We start from the raw sequence: 19166 nt of genomic DNA, 5'->3' as shown, positions 1-19166 counted from the left end.
TAAAAATAAAGGAAAAAGAAGAAGACCAAAATCGATTTAGTTTTATCGGAGGTTTAGTCGGTGTTATTTATTTATTTTGATTTTTTCCCCTTTGTTTTAGTCTCGTCCTCTGCGCCGCATACACTTTATTAGTCTCTGCGGTTTTATATTATTCTCCGTCCGACGCTTTTTATTATTGCACTTACCGCGGCCGTTTTTATGCGTACCGTTGGCTAAAAAACAAATCTAACGCCCCAGACAACACTACATTCACCATGGCGGTGTAAATCTATACAGTATTCCGCACAACACGATAGATATCTGATTTGGAATTACCATAATACCGCTAACTAGCAGCCCGATCTTGTTGGAAAATATATTTTTTATAGTCTCATTAATATTATTATATTGCTGATAATAAAAATTAAAAAAACATAATTAAGATTTTTTACTATGATCCGAAATTGAGTTGGTATTGTTTATACAATTATGTTCAATTTATTTACTATTATGTCTGGACCCACGATTCTTCTAAACTACTGACTTAGGTATATTTTTCACGTAGCAAGTGTCTAGACCAGAAATCATACTGAAAGTTATTTTATTATCCTTTTTTTTCTTCTCCTCATTCGCCTTCATCCCAACTTTTTGGGGCCGGCCAACCTTGTCCGAAACCTAAAGTAGCTGGAAGTTGCTTTATTGGCCCAAAAATTTAAAGAGTTCAGCTCTCCTTCTTTTAAATTGCAAAAAAACACCTCAAATAATTACATATTATTCAACTTAAAATTACTTTTTAAAAATTAGCTAGTCTAATTACTTTTAAACTTTTGTTGGTTACTTTTTAGATATAGTTGATCTAGATTCAGACCAGTCAACAATTTCAGCAAATAATTCTGAATTCATTAAAATGAGATAATATATTATACATTACCATTTAAATATCTATAGGGGTTTAACTTAATATAAGGGATGGGGTTATATTGATGATTGATGAGCAATATAATCAATTTGACAATCTAATAATTATAAAAGTATAAAAAAATCTTCTGCGATATTGACTGGATAATAGTTAACCAATCACCCTGTATAGTGTTATGCCCAAAGATTACTTTAAAGTCGTTTTTCAAATGCTATAATATTTCAAGGTCACAGAGCTGATTGGTTACTGTCCCAATGATGTTTAAGTCCTTAAAAGGTTTGTGGGAAAGGTGGTACCATGTAAAAATAATCAAAAATGACTGATATTAATTTCGAATCCAGTTCTATGCTCGGTCGGGGTACAAATGGCTAGTAGAAGATATAGATTACCGTAATGCTAAATTGCGTCACGAGGGTATCGCTAGAATCTCTGACGGTTTTTAATAAATCTATGAACAGTTAGAGAAAGACTGAATGCATGTGTTTAACAAGTATAATATGTAATAACAATTACATTTTAAAGATAATAAAATAGATTTCTGACATACACATCATCATTTTGGTATATTTATGTACTAATACTAATTCTGGATTGCGCAAAACATTATTGGTTGAACAAACCCCTAGTAGAGCACAGAATTGATCCAATCGCGGTTTATAGAAACAATAAACTGTTGATTAAAAGACTTCTTTTGCCTATTAAATTGACAAATAAAATGAAAAAAAAAACATGTCTATTATGACAAAAAAATATTTGAGTGATTTTTTTTTGTCATGTATAAATTTAAATATTTCATCAAGTTAATAGGTCAATTTTGCATGCACATGTCATGTCGACCTGTATGACATAATAGATTAAATAAAATAGAATAGATTAAATTTAACCTATTTTATGATTCAAAGAAACAAAATATATCACCTGCATAATATTATATCGGCCAATTCCAAGTAAGAGAATATAATAACATGTTTGTTTTATACTACAATAATACAGCATATGTTCTTTGTGGTTTTCCATGGAACTAATAAGATTATACTCCATCCTTTGATCTTATATAGTCATATTATATTTTTGACCGCAAAATTGACCGAAAACGAATCTTCTTTACACGTCTGATGGTACATGATGTTTTGATCATGTACAACACAGAGATATTGGTTTTTATCCGGTCACTATAATACAATGCTTTTGGTGTACACAAATAACACAGTTTATAGTGTGTTTGTTTTAATTCAATGTAAAAACTGAAAAAAAAAAATCTTGTAAGTGTCTACATAAATGAAAACACTTTGTTATAACAGCATTTAATACCACGTAGTAGCCTGTAGGTACGTTATAATTATTATTAGTATACTCGAATTCGAGCAATGTCTTACATTGATTTTCAAGCAGTGTTTAGAATGAGAAATTTGACTCTTAATACTGCGTTTCACTAGCAAGAAGTACAAAAAAAAAAAAGTAAATGGTCGAGACAACCTCGCCGCTACGGTGCACGGATAAGGGTGTATGATAATCATGTGTTATAAATTTGGAAATCAGTTTTGATGTGTCTAGCCAACAGTTTATACTGAACACGCCGGAAGACGAAGCTTGCGAGTAACGTTCATTCATAATTCATATGGAATTTCAAAATGCTTTTTATTTGACAGGTTTTCCGGAGTAATAGTTCGGTCTTCTTTCCAACAACACTCTTGGACACATTAAATAACGTGCGTTCCGACAGCGCTGCGTTCAGCCCCGACTATTCATTTCAACCGTTAGTCTTTCGCGTTACGATTCGGTACGCTGAACAACAATCCTATTCCAAAATACTTTGGGGGAGTTGTCATACGAATTCCTTTGGGTCATCCGGCCGGCTATATGTACAGTGGCGAGCGCAACCTCTAATTTTCAATGTAAATAGCAAAAAAAACACACCAGCCCGGACCGGACGTCGGCGAAAGAAAAAAAAACAATACTACTGATATGGATCTACCGAAAAATAATAAAAGCCCAAAATGACATTAGTGATACCAAATTATTTTTGAAATTATACGGTCTTTGCGCGAAGGCATCGAATCGGATTTAATGCGCGACGTTGTCCGGCCGTCACGGATGAGTTTTATCTCTGATCGAGGGTTGGCTTTTTCATAAACAAAAAATAATAAAAATATATAAACAAAGCATAAGGTAAATATATAATAGGGTGACTTGTAGCTTGGTATCTTCAGAGGTGGTCCATGTATAAACGTTATTATTCTTTATAATATTAAATAAAAATCCAATAACGTTTAATGTTTTATTCAATGTGGATAATAATACACCTAAGGTAAAACTAAAAGCTAAGGGGCTTTACCCTAAGTAGTGTAATCCGTCAGGCGATCGCCACGCGATTTGACGCATGGCGTGTTACTTTGTAGTAGCTCAGGTAAGGTCCAGAAAGAAAAATCACTCTAGACCCCATTTTAAGTGGTTATTATATATGCGTTTATCGTGTAATTGTTTACCAAACATACGATAACGCTCATGCAAGTAAAGCGATAACGTCTGTTATATTTTTTGAAAATATAACGATACACTATAACGTAATTCAGTAAGTCAGTATACAATGACGGTTCATGCCTATTTCTAACTGGTCCCGATTCAGTAACGGTCAGTGTTCAGTATTGTATCACACACACAGTATGTGCATAAACATGGATATTTCAAAAAATTAAAATTAAAAAAAAACACAAGTACAGTGTGGTGGGCATAGTGGCAAAGGAGCATATTTGGATCAGGCAAGTCACAGGTTTTCAGGATTAGTTATAAAACTAAAAGTGATAAAATCACTTACAAATAAACACTTCCATACGAACCCCAATCGATAGTTGAAATATTAAATATCGATAAAAGCATTGTAAAGACAAATATGTAACACGTAAGAGTTGTAATTATAGTATTACATGTGGACAAGATTAAGTGGTTAGTTTCAGTTTATTGATCCTTACAAGTTTATTACTGATTATTAAGTATAAAAAAAATAATAAAGTACCTTACCTGATGAAATAACATTAATAACTTAAAAACCCGTAATCGGTGCATAACATTGTTTAATAACTTAGATATTAAAAAAAATTCCAGAATATGACAGAAATAACCATAAGCGTACGCAGGATTGTATAATGAGAGAGGGCTAGCTTATGTAAGTACCAAATTTCCATTATCAAGAACAATTTCTTCACTATTTATGTTTAGCAATTTAAAAGTATTATAAACTTTTTAAAAAAACAGTACTAAAATATTCAAATTTTACCTAAAATTTAATCTAGAATAATTTCACATATGATAACAAAATTTATGCGATGAGCATTAGCCTCGCAGTCCGCCCCCTTGTGCGTGGTACTAGAATTATTTAATAATCTTTTCAATGAAAACTGTTTGAATGGGAAAAAATCAAATAATTCGAGTGATGAATAGTGTTCTTTGTAAGCGAATTACACGGTAAAAAACTTTTTCAAATAGTTATGTCGAAAGAAGTATGATAAATTGAAATAAAATAGTATTAAGTGATTGGGGGATCTGAAACCAGAGAGACATTACATGATTTTTTCATTTTATTGCAAAGTTTTTGCAACATTCTCATGAAATATTATTATAAGCAACACTACCTTGATTGCGACCATACAAAACCCTCTGAACTATGACGGTGAAAATGTTATTTTAACGACAAAATTAATAAGAATTCTATGTACGAATTTCGTAATAAAATCTAATTCAAAGTCATAAGCTGCGTATTTTATGACACGAGAGCTTAAAAGTTGAACGCAAAACATGATTTACCATAAAAATATAGTTTTTGACACTAAGAATAAACTTAAAATTCTTAGCTATTAGTCAACGAAAAACCATCAAACTTCATATCAACGGGATTAGAGAATAAACATAATATTACTAAATTTCTACAAAACAAAAATCTATAATACTACTTTGACAGTTATAAAAAATTGTTTTAGCTCTTTATCACGATGTTATTGAAGTATTACTGATTACAGTAATACTTCAATGGCAGTAAACTTGATTACAAGTTTACTAACAACAAATAGAGCTTTTTTCAATTTTAGCTTATCAGCAGAGATATGAACGATTTAAAACCAAATAAATGTAAGAGTACCTACCTATTTTACCGGGTTTTCATCGTATGGCCAATAAAGTAATGTACATAATAATAGTGTTAAAATTCACTAAGAAATGGTAATTTATTTAGGAAAAAAAACGTGACCGTTTGTCGACGAATAAAAATTTGTTTTTTAATGGTTTTTCTTGAGAATATTTTTCACTGTGTATTCGAAACACAAGCAATTTTTATGTATTTTATACACGTTCTAACCTCGAGCAAAGCGTTGTATACGAAAATAAAATGAGTTTTCTTTTCTTTTTTATACTGTCATTAGTATTTACACACTTAATTTTATTTTATGACGTCTATCGATCCGCTTGTTTTTTTTCTCATGCTCGTCACTCGTCTTTCTCGTGGACCAACATAAAAATGGAAATCATTTATGCAAAAAAGTTTTTCGCTCATGCAGATACCCTATATATTTGCAACATTACTTATGTCGTTGGTTTGGCGACTGAGCACTGTTACGGATTCGAAAACTATTATTCGTTTTACCGCTTCTTGTGAACGCACGCATTACCGTAAGTCTACTACTGTGGGTGTAGTCCCGGTAGTAAAAAGCATTATTAGATCTGCATACAACGGCTAATGTTGCCAAAACAGTTTGTATTACTGTAAGTAGGACTCCTGGAGTGAGGATTTGGTCAGGCTTCACGCAGTTTAAAAATTGGTCAACATTCGTTCAAACACAGAAGTGTAAACGAGTAGAAACTGAGTTTGGAACGTTTATATGCTAAATTAGGATCCATAAAAACAATTTTTAACTCTATACTTTTAAAGTTAACGATAATCGTTTTGGAGTTATTAAATTACAACAGCTATAATTACAGCTGTTCCTTACCGCGTACGCACCCGTTAATGGCCATTAACGTTTAGGTTTACACTTAACAATCTTTTATTTTATATCCTAGTAAGAGTTCATTTGACTTGAAGAACCTCATTAAATAACGCATTGACTTAATGTCCGTTAAAAACAAGTTACATAAGTACATCTCATCCTGACAACAGAGCGAGTATAAGACATACGACTTAAATCATGCTTAAAATATAAAACTATACATTTTATACAGAAGTCATTAGTTCATCATCTGCAAAAATCATCTACAGTATATAGCGTGATTATAATTTTCAAAAAATTAATTTCCTGAATTCTAAGTTTTTTAAACATTCGTCTTTATCACAACTTGGGCTTTTTCAATACTATTAAACGATAAGCTATGTTTAGTGTATTTTTGTTTGCTTACATTTTTTTCACAATACTTGTGATCAGTCTTGAAAAATGTTTGCCTTCAATTGCAATCATTGCATTAAATCCATCATCGACCGGTCATAGCCGTCGTATTTTATCGGTGCACTGCTAGACTACAAATCTAAAAACACTGATTGGATGATAAAAGAAAGTGAGCCCACCGCGCTTGCAAAAACGACGCAATAATTTGAGTCACTTGTCAGCTAGTGTAGAATTCCGGGATTCAGCCAACGTTTATTGCGTGTCCCTATAAGATTTTGGATTTGTCTCATCAAAATCCGTTTCAACATTATCATCTATCGAATGGTCCGCGAAATTCGACACATTTAGAAGTTATCCTTCTTGGAAATCTACATCCTTAAAGGCACGTGCAGTATTTAATAATTGGATATCCTTAACGAATTCTTTGAGCTGTGATTGTGTGAGCGACTTAATTTGGTTTTGTTCGACGTCGTCTGTTTACCGCGAAGTTTATACTTTATTGGAATTCCGGCGACCGTTCATTGTGGGGGCTACATGGAGATGGAATTGTACCAGATACCCTGTTGTTCAATGTCGGGTGGGCGAATGTTTTTCCAAAAACGTTTGTAGGGCCTGCAGTGTTAATTAATAGTGCATAAATTCGGCTGTTGCTATAATATAGTATCTTTACTAAATTACATAATTTATAAAAAAAGGCGTCTATTGATACCTAATTATTATTGCTGTAAGCCGCTGTGCGATTACAACGTTTCCGTCTTGTATGCTCTACTAGACCGGTTGTTGTCGGTTGACCGGCATTTAGCGAATTTCCAAAATTAACCTATATCGAGGATTTGTTAAAAAAAAAATACAGTTTGGTTGACATCACTAAATGGAGTTGGAGTTTTTTTTTCTTTTTTTTTTTATGATATATTCACCATCTCAGCCGTACACAATATTACACGTGAGTGAACAATACACAATACGGCGCTTTCGTGTTTACGGTTCAGTGTTTGTTATCCGGCACAATCGATTGTGCCCAAGAGTGCCTCGCGTTTTGTCACCAACACTCATGACTCCTTTGCAGCTTGTGTGTATATGTTTACCTGAATTTGACATTCGGATTCGGCTGTATTGGTCTGGCACAATAAATAAACGTTCGAGTCGCTGAGCTGGTACCAATTTTTCGAGACACCGATTCCAAAATGTATTCGACCGCTTTAATGGAATTATTATTATATTATTACAATTTATGAATATCATAGTACAGCTGGTATTGTGCGCGGTGCACAACGCCGACCAACGACCCATTTGTAGTGTATTATTATTATTATTATCATCATCTAGCTCCTATTGTGTTGTATTACGAAGGAGTACATTTTTTTTTCCTCATTTCGCACAATGCCTATTCACATATTCACTCAGCCGCCGTTGACTTTCTAAGAGGGGAATATCATCCTGGCCTAACGTTAAATCCATGTGTTGAGCTAGGTTATGTGCAAAACACACGCATATCTACCCCTGCCTTCTCTTCGGCCGCCGCCGCCAAACGTTTGCTTTGATTATGCACTTATGGCTCTTCTATTCCACATGGCTGCCATTCTTGTTATAGCAATTATAAACAATAATTAACTTAACGCGGTGGTAAAGTGCAACCGTGTATCACTCGGCAGTACGCCCTTGTAAGTATTATGTTGCATTGTCTTTCCGCACACATCGTGTATAATATAATATTACGAACACTGAACACTGTCGACATGTTTGTTGCCGTCCCGAGCCACCAGTATTTTAACCGAATATCAATTTCTTATGATCACATACAGTAAACAACAGCTCTGTGCTGTACTATAGTTGTATGAGGTGTATAATTATTAGAGTGGTTGTTTAGGCTAACGATTAACCCGCGTCAATAAGACACGTGGGCATAACAAAAATGCAGTGGCTGTAACCTAGGGAATCGAACAACGACCAAAAAACATCCCATTCGTTGCTTCAGAGTGATCCATTTAGTGAAAGACACTTATTTTTTCACAATATAGTAATTTTTGGAGACATTTTTTTAACAATATTAGACGACTTTTAAATGTCTATTTTTTTTTTTTTTAATTTCAAAGCTTTATCATCTTTTAAAACTTAAATAGTACCTTATGTATTTACAAATTTTTTAAATTGAGAATAATTTACAACTAGTAGTTATTCAAAACTGGCAATCGGACCAGTCGTAATTTTCATCAATTTATTCTTATTTAAAAATGTTAAACGTCAGTCGGTCATCCCTATATTACAACATTATTATTATTTATTCCTCTATAGTCAATGATTATACATTTTAAGTGTACGCTTTTTACGTTTCTCGTTATAGGCCATTACATTAAGTGAAATGCCATTTCGTCATTGTATGTTGTTTTGGTAAACACTACACAAATGAATTCAATCAACAAACAGTGTTGCAAGATTTGTCGTTGCAATTATCTACAATTATATATTATTCAGACGCTTCGTTGAATACACACAAAATACTCACACGACATAATAGCATATAAATTGTCTCATCTATATTATGCATGGCTTATACAATATATATACATGCGTTTGACCGTCTTACAGCATCACATCTTATAAACGATATAATTCGCTAAGTATACGCATTTTGTTCAACACTTAAAAGCACAAATTTATTATTAACTATTACAATGAACTTCTGTTTTTTTTTTGTATAATCCATTAACACCTAACCCAACCAACTATATATATATATATATTGTTGTTAAAAAAAAAACGTACTTTTAAAAGCACTCGGCCCTACACCTTAAAAGTCAGATGTCGATTTAAAAGTTTTAGCCTAGAAGCTGTTTTTTTTTTTTAACTTAAATATTTGCATTTTAACGAACCCGACCGAATTTTCTTTTGTTACCACGACCCACCCGAGTGTACAATACGGTACGCCTAATAGTTATTACTTAAACCCTTTGGGCCTTTATATACTCTTTGTATCCCGTGTTGGCTTTCTAATGAGAAACACAATTATTATACAAAACAGATAGAGCAACCGTCCTTTCTGCGCAGATTAGCCAACCGGATAGACCTCACTGTGTTTAATGCAATCGGCAATTAATCGAATCACTCGTTTTGACGGATAATTATTAAATTATTTGTTTTATCTACTTTTCCAACCTGGAGGGTCCACAGTGTTTGCGGCGGTAGACAATCGGTTTTATATTTTCACAACTATTTGAACTGTGTATAGTAATGGCTTTGTTCAGGTTTTTTGCTTCATGCCTTTTTTTTCCACCGGATCGATCGACATTAGCAGCTCATTTCATCGATACCTACATATTATGCCATATATTATGTGTTATATACATATTATAGAAAATATTCGCTTTGTTTAGAACTGGACGGTTCTATACCTACCGCTGTAGCGTTCCCATCGTTGTGACTCACTTGGTCGGCTCTAAATCACGACCGGCTCGCCGGGCCTGAACATATACAGTATAATATGAATAATAGGTAACCAATTGCAAGAATGTAATTTATACGTACAGCGTAAACGTATACATATATTGTATTATATTTTATACACGATCGGTTTGAGTTGAGACCGTGTAGAAATTTAGTGCCTTGTCATATTCTACACGAACATAATAACATAATATGTACTTTATACAGCGCAATGTATATTATACTCCATGGGAATATATTTGACTGCGCGAACAAGGCGGGCGCGTAGCTTCGGGTGAGGACGGATAATTATAAAAAATATAAATAAGAACACACACTACAACAGCCAAGTACAAAGTCATATTTTGTTTTTTAGTAAGCCTCAAAACCGATTGTTGGGGTTTTAACCAACGACGACGGCGTAAATTGATTGGTAAAACAAACGTGGCCGAGCCTCGCCGGGCAAGTGTTGTTTCAATAATAATATTATGTAATAACAATAACGCATCTAATTTTTGGTTAAGCTGTATACAAACAAAGCGCGGATTCGGCTCGTTTAAAAGTTTTTGTAAGAAAAACAAACTTCCAAGAGTATTGGTCGTGCTAACAGCGGAAAAGACAAAGTGACGAAGTACGTGATCGGTCGTAGTTAGGTATAGGACTTGAATGTTAAACAGCATCTTTGTGCGCGTTTTGAGAAAACTTTTGTTTCATTTTTTTTTTTATATTAATTTCTCTACAGATATATATTTTTCATCTACGACCAGTAAAAACATTAAGCTATTAAAATATAATTATTATTATTTTATTCTTAGCCGTCGTCACCGGTTATAGATGTTTGCCAGCGTATATTTTAATGTTTTTTTTTCCATTGAAAAATACAATAGTATATTATATTATAATTATTTTTTGTCATGTGAAATGGTAAAAAAATAAAATGCCAAGAAAAATTAGGTTTATTATGCTTTATTATTATTTGGCGAACGGACGGTCAACAATAGGCTGTGTACGTGTAATTATATTATTAAATAAAGACAATAGATATCATAACAATATTGGTTGGTGTTAAAAACGGCTCCGGATGCCTTTTGTATGTGCGTGTTAATGTATAAGTATAAAATATAATAATAATATGTTGTTTTTTCTTAAGACGAATGCTTAATGGATGAAAACAAAAAAAAGGGAAAAACAAAACAATAGGGTAAAATATGAGACCGCCATTGACGGTGTTTTGCACGTTAAAGAAAATATTGTAGACTGTAGTCCATTACTAATATTCTAAAGTTCTACCAGCTTGTGGACCGTCTAATAGAAGTAAATCATATTTGACTTTATTTATTTTCTTCGTTTATCTTCGTCATTTTATGGAACATTTAATAGTGTAATCAATAGTGTAGTCAAACATGGATGCCATTGATAACAGGTTACTTTGTTTCACAGTTTTAACATGGATATGTTTTTGGGCTAGGGATCTATCTGGAATTAGCGTTATACATTTTCGTGACACCGTTGGATAGGTCAAAGAAGGAGGAATGCTCCCCATTCCTCCTTGACATTTATCAAGTCTGACACGTATCCACAATTCGATATTATCCGTGCATCGGAGAGAATGTGTCTTTTCAGTACCTCTGATTATACTAAATAAAAAGAGGGGGAAAACAAGCGAGCAGTTTTAACACAATCACAATAGGTGCTTTCATTTAGTAAGAAACCGTTGAAAACGTAGGCGAGGTAATTGTTTCCTCGACTCTGCCACTTGAGATTCGTCACCAGGGCTCTTTGGCTGAATAAATACAATTAGTGAGACTGGACAAAACGCGCTCGACAACAGCTAAGGTTTCTTATTTTCATATTGTCAACATTTACCATAGTTGTGAAATCCTTTTGTTACGTTTTAAGTGCGGTTATTTAGCCATAACTGATTGGTTTCCACCGACATTTACAAAATTACTCGTCGACATTCCATTTCATTCTAAAGAGCGTCACTGATGTTTTTAATTTGAAATTATAATTTTAATTTGCTGAAACACAGTTAACCAGACCTGCACGTACAATCGCCATGCTTGTAGTAGTTCGGTGTCTCGATATGCATTACCTACATTGGTATCACGTTACACATGTATTCACCAATAATAATAGTTAAGAAGCCTTACACTCACTTGCTCGCATGGTTGTACAATCCATAGGCGTCAAGTGTCGTATACCCTTTCTAGTTAAATCAATTGGATACTTTGAACACTTCAACGTGTTCGCTGCTCGTTTTAGTTCATATATTTACGTACTCGTGTATTCCGTTATCAGCAATGTGAAGTAACAATTTAAATTCAAATAAATCTACACGGTTGCTTGTCAACCGTTTATCCAGTTCTGGTTATCACATTCGATGCGACTAATCCGTCCCACTGGTAGAATGACCATCAGTTGATCATGGCTTTTATCCTCTCACTGTAGAAGAAATCTACGTGTCTTGTCTCTTTGATGCTGGAACAGCACAAGTGAAGCAAATAAAATAACATTCGTGTTCGTAAGGCGTTGGCAAAACAAAATACACAGCCCGAACAATCAATTCGATGGCATTGTTCATAACAGGTTGACTGTGTTTTGTAATATAAAACGTTTCGCGATACTGACTTCATTGTTCCACGGTTTTAACATTTATATTAGTATTGCTTCAGTCTACTACATCGCGTTGTTTGTTTGCTCGTGCTGGGTCATCCGTATACCATTTCTATTTATTTATTTTTATTTTCAAAAGTGTGCGTTCAGGCGTATTGGACTCGCTGTTGAAACGCTGTAATTGGAAAGACTCTTTTTTTTAATAATTCCGCGAAAACTAATTCTTAGCCGAGTATCGCAGTTCCCTAGAAAGTAGAAATAGTCACAGGGTTAGTTAATGGCATTTGTTTTTTACACCAACGCAATGTATTGTGTTACATCCGCTCGACATTGCCTCTAGTGTGTAGCAATTAAAAAATAATCCATAGAAATATCGGTTCATATTGTCCATTAAGATTTCTATTTTCCGACCTAGTCGTTATATTGTTAGTCGTTCCTTATGCCCACAATTATTATTCTCATCGATTCTTTATCGTGAGTGGCTTCATTTTATATACAACTGGCGGCAATAAATGCCATTATAATGAAATGCAAATTCGCTACTGTATTTTATTATATTGTCCTGCATATGGTAACGCACTGCAGCGGCATGCTCTTGAATTGCATTATTTCAGTTCAAACGGAATAGTAGTTTTATTAAAATTAATGGAGCCGTGGCCCAGTTGAAAAACAAATGCTAATAACAACTTCACCGTTGCCGAGTTGCTGTGTGCGACAAGGGGAATTGGAGTTCACCGTTAATATGCTCAGAACCATTTCCCGTAACGGAACACTTGGTGGCCACTTGGAGATCACAATCAAGGAAACACTAAATACGGCCCGGACAACAATACAATGGCATGCATATTGATGAGGTATGGAATTTAATAAACGACGCGTTTTTAAACTATTGTACAAAAAGAAAAATAGTCTATTATATACACCGTCAAATGCGAATTGCGCGTTTGACAGAGGTCCGACAAAGTAAATTGGCCATTGCACAACAACGCTAGACTTGTATAATTAACATAACAAGAAAAAAATTCGACTGAAACAAAATATGTCGGAGAAACCTAACTCTGAAATTCTATGCACCTTGTTTTATTCCCTAACATGCGATAATGATCGGTCATTTTTAATTGAAAACCGGACGAAGCTGTGTAGCTATGCTGCAGTGGTCGCCGGTCGAGTCGATTATCTTCCAAGACGGCCCGGAAACCCTTTGGAAATAATAAGTTAAACGTTCTCGAGGCGCACAAACCGTAAGAACGGACCACAACGTCCCACGGGCCACGCACGATGACATGATTAGACTTCTTTTGTGCGATGACTCGATGAATTTCTCCACGTTAGACTACTTACATACTACCGCATCCCATCCTGGACTATACGGATCGAGTGTAATCTTTCGACCAATTCGTTAAAATAGATGATTCCGACAAAAGCGACCGCAAATCCCTCGAGATACCGTTCGCCGACACGATGGATGTGTGTGATATTAGATATTGTACATACATATATATATATATATATATATATATATATATATTTAATATTACATCGAATACCGATTCGGTCGGGTATCCGTGTAATTATTATTAGGCCGACCTAAGTATTGGAGTATTGAAGGTGCCTATTAAACCGACCGATGCGGCGGCAACGGTACACATGCTTTATTAATATTGTTACACAGTGTATAACAGTCATCACACGTGTGTAGTTGTAGGGTGGACCGACTTCTCTGGGTCTGATCTCTCTGATGTCTCGTATATGATGCAACGTGCGGTTTGATAGTGGTGCACCGCACCTGTACGTTAGGTATATAATATTATTGTATCACTGTGCATGTATGTACCGCAGGATACGCCTACGCGCACCACCAAAGATCATAAATAATATTAATTTTATTTCGATTGTATTAAATTATGATTAGGGTGATCCGAACCGCCTTTGTCGGTTTGTCGGTATTCACGGTGAACACAATATTATACATTAGGTGACGGTAAAATTGATAATATCGAGCAAAAACGACCCGGAAAGCCGGCACTGACCTACTGAAATAATAGAAATAATATAGAAATGGCCCGAGGCACTGTGCAATTGACTTCATTCAACAGTACTTAGCAGGTAGGTCACACCGCTATTACACTTGTATGCCTATAATTTCCATAATCATCATCATCATCATCATAAGCTTTTAGCAGCCAAATCATCCGGCGTGACCGTTGCAAGCGCGTTCTGTGTAGGTAGGTGCTAGAAAATAGCACATGAACTCTGGTTTCGGCAATTTATACATACCTATATTTTGTCCTACTCTTCCACTATGGTAATATATGTCATTATTAATTCGAGTGTGTTCATGTAGAGCAGATGTCAGTGCTGTTCTATCTGTAGGCTATTCAACAGACTACCCCACTGTCCTGATTTTTTTACTGTAAGTAATACAATTTTGTATCATTAAATCCTGAAGGCAGGCTAAAGAAAGTGCTCGTAAGCTCATGACAGCTTTCGCTGTCTCCTGTTAAAATACCCATGTCATCACAAAAGCCACAATAAAACATATTTTATTCTATTGTAGTTTTCTTTTTTTATAAAAAGTTTTTTTTAATTACATAACTATAATTTTATAACCTTAATTTAATTAATTTAATTGATTAATTAAATGAAATAGTGTATTAATTAAGCTTAAATAAGGAATTAATCTCTGTTCGTTACCACCACAAATATTATATAATATTATAGTTTTTTATTGGGTTATTCTTTTCAAAACAAACCAACTCTAATTGTTACTTTAATATGTCATTCAAAAGCTAGTGGATTGTGGAATATTATATTTGTATTAAATAAACCCGTGTTTATTCCATTTTGGGTTTACCTTTAAACCGGCATGTGCCGGTGAATCGAGTTCGGTTGCTCAAGGTCCTCGGATGAACCCTGCTTGGATATTGCTATTCAACTGGGGAAAGCGATCAACTAGGTGCAATAATGGATAAACTGTAAAATATATGGAAGGGAAGGTACTGTAGCAGACACTTACTATAATAAAATTTCAGTAGCATTTTGTAAAATACAAGTTACATGCAGCTCGCGAACGGTTCGAATAATAGAAAAATTATTGTTGCAATAAAATGCAAACGTCATTTCTATTGAATTACTCGGTGATTGCAATATATATACATAAAAACGTTTTGTGCGGACTAAACATGAAAAAACCGATAGGAAAACGATATTATATTTTCATACAAAGACAGTTTCCGGTGCACACAAACACATAATTTACACAATAGTCAATAGTAAACGGACAGCGGGTTTTATTTTCCTCAATACAATCTTCATTTGTGTACTCCGACGTTGTAGCAGAGCGACACTGTGATTTTACGATAGCTATCAGTTTTTGAAGAAGAAAAAACCAATCTTATTACGATATTGCGACTTAATGTAAGTACAATAATAGTCTTTGAGGTGTACGATTAGAATCACCCCAAATTTTCATCCATTTGCACCGTTATGGTCTTTGGACATTGCGTCTCATGTGACTTGGAAAGCATAGACGGATATCCTAGAAATTGAAACTAATATTTGTTGTTATATTTTAGTCTCCAATGCCTTTGCCATACAACCGTATGGTAAATGAGAATATTTTTTTTTAAACACGACTCTCCAGTGAACAAAAAAAACTGCAAAAAACTTGAATAATTGTATTTTGCCACGATTTCCTATAACGTGCTCCGAAGACTTAATATTGTTACGCTTGACTACATAACTCAATGTCAGGTAGTAAGAATTTACATTAGATCCTGTGTTATCCCGTGCGACGACAAATAAATCAAATACAGCCAACAGCGTAGCCGCCGCCAGTCAGTAAGGTAATACCAAACATTATATTATCTTTGATTCCTATACCTACTTTTGAGTTTTGACACATAGTATTTTGGAACACTCGAGTCAAGTAAATAGTATTGTGTGTAAAACTAATATATTTCTGTGGTACAAGATGACGTATTCTGTAGTATTTTGATTAGGTTGATATGCGTGGTGATTTAAATTTCGAAAAATTGTATATTTAGCGTTTTATTTATAGTATACTTGGAAATTTTGTAACAAAGTTGGTGTACTTTATTCTGCGATCGTTATAACAAGGAAATGAAAAAAAGTCTACCTACATGAAGTATCGATCCCGCAGCGATGGTCTGCACCGTCTCGAGAGCCGTGACACATCATACATTATCTCTGTTTTACTATGTACCTAAAATTATATTATTGCTGACCTCGACTGCAGATGCTGCTTCTGCGTATCATTATTTTTCCACGCACAAGTTATCAAGTGAAAATAAAGAGGTGGGAAAAATCTTCCAGGCAACACTGTGTGGCGCTCAATTAACACATTTGTATAAGTACTATGCTATTTCAAACCTTTTCGGTTAACCTAGATATTTATCCGAGAAAAACAAACAATAGCTGATAGCTGATGTTAATAGCTTCCTTATCAATAAGTGTATCCACGATTTCATATTATTAGTTTTGGTATGCGCATAACTATAACATGGTAGCTTCTGTAGCTCTTGTGTACCTATACGAACAATGGCATAATATAAAACTAAAATGTTTATAAAGATGACCACCGAGAACCTATAAAATTGAATTCGATCGTTTTCAAAGGAACGGTTTTCGCACGTGTGTTTTTGCCATTATCATTTACGGTTTGAACTTTAATAATAATAATATGATAGCGTTTGACTACCGAAGCCGACGACCGCAGCACACACATGAGTGCTTCCTTTGACACTGGCGGAAAGCAGTTTTCGCACGACCGGGTTTTCTTTGCTATAGCGCTACACACATTTCATGTTGCCCATTAAAATATCAAACGTAAAAAGAATATATATATATATACATTAGATGTATACATATATATTTATTATATATTACTAAATTGCCAGTTATCATATATACATGTTTGAGATAACCTGACGATTGGAGCGACGCCGAGCTATTAAGTGCGTTTTTGTGGTTCTTTGGCCGTGCGCCAAACCGTGTGATCGGGTTACCTGCGGCTGCTAAAGAAAATGGTTTTAGTCATCCACGCTTTTACCCATCTATCGCATAGATGAAAGGAATAATTAAAAAATGTTTACATTTTCTTTAAAAACAGAACCCACAAAGTCGAAAAATAGACAATGTAAAAAGTTCAAGTAAATGTATGTCGTTAAGAGTACCGCGCTATTATATATTATATATATGTCACGGGACTGTCTTATCTCCAAATTGAAGGTAGACTATACTCCGATACAAATGATACATTTTTTTTTTTTGAAAACCAGCAAGGCATTGTCAAAATTAGCTCAGCCATTGGCCAGGCAAGCTATACAAATTATTCCCGAATGGACAAATTTTGCTGTAAATGCACCGCCTCAAGTGAGAATGGCAAATTGGAAACAACTGCTTATTGGAGGAGCAACATCTGGTTCAATCCTAATCGTTCCTGTTTGAGTTTTATGTTTGTCGTCGTTAATAATTAATTGATGTTAACTAAAATTGTATAATTGGTTTGAAATAATTAAAGTGAATGTAAACTTAATAAAATACATTTAAAATTTAAACAATGAACTAATTTTGTAAAACAATTTTATTAATACTATAAACTGAAACGTGTATATTTTTTATATATTATTAATCGTATTATTACTATAATAATATTATATTCTTCTTGTTATTATATTTTGGAATCAGGTCTATCAAAACAAAGATTATATCCTTAATGATAGACGATGCAGTGCAATATCAATATATATTATTCATTCTTGTAAACTCCAATACTGCTAAATAAATAAATATTATTATTATTATCGAAAATTTCAGGAAAATATTTAATCACAAAATAGCACAAATTGTCCAGTAAATTTAAGATCAAAACTGAAATTTGAAAAAATGTTAAATTATGCAATTAATATTAAACGAATCAAAATAGTCTTAGAACAAATTTCTAATTTTTTAAATTAACAATACCTACATTTCTAAAACGCTTTTAACTTTATCTCTATTTGCTTTACATTAAGGTCAATTGTTACTAGTTTTGCCACTGTATATTTTGTCTCTGTGATCGTTTGTTATTGCTTTAACACATCAATCTAAAATACGTATAAATTCGTTGGTTGATATTAATCTTCCTGTGTAGGCATATAAATATTTTTTTCTTACCAAAAAAAAAATGAAAAAGATTTGGATGAGGGAAATAACGGAAAATTGTGTTTTTGACAACCGCCGCAAAAAAAAAGTTTGACTACAGTTGTTATTATATGTACAACAATTTTATAATAACAGACTAGGACCCATCTGCTTCTCAATTCAATTATTTTGTATGGAAAAATTGTTTTATCTATCTGACCCGAGTAAAATGACGGAAAAGAATATAACGTTATTGACATTTTTGTTCAAAATCATGTAAAAAAAATTATTTTTATTTTTCGCGTTTTTTAGGAAAAAATTATGATTTATAATCTTGTTCGCACGTCTGTCTTATCATTTAGTTATTACAAAATAATAACAGGTATTCAGTAACTTTTAATAATTATTTAAATGCCTATAGGTAAATTTTTTTTTTACCTTAAGTATTATATTTTATATACCTTAAAAATGTCTACTTGTATTTTGTATATTGCTCTTCAAAAATACCTTTATGTAGTAGGAAAACCGAATCTGGAAAATGTCAAAATTGTTCATCACCCAATGACGGGTATTGTTAATATTCCCTTATTATAAAATATATATTCCCTTTTAAAATCTGGCAAAATTCCCCGTTATTGACCGGACGCCAAAATGCAATATGTATGCGGTCCAATATTATTATTGTTACAAGCGGACCGGACCGCCGCCGAAGTATGCGG

Source organism: Adelges cooleyi, unplaced genomic scaffold, assembly GCF_023614345.1.
Source record: "Adelges cooleyi isolate 19-005CV unplaced genomic scaffold, UGA_ACOO_1.1 ACOO_flye_CR_arks_rails_tigmint_CR_PRNA_651, whole genome shotgun sequence".
Taxonomy (NCBI): domain Eukaryota; kingdom Metazoa; phylum Arthropoda; class Insecta; order Hemiptera; family Adelgidae; genus Adelges; species Adelges cooleyi.
This window is presented reverse-complemented; position numbering follows the sequence as displayed.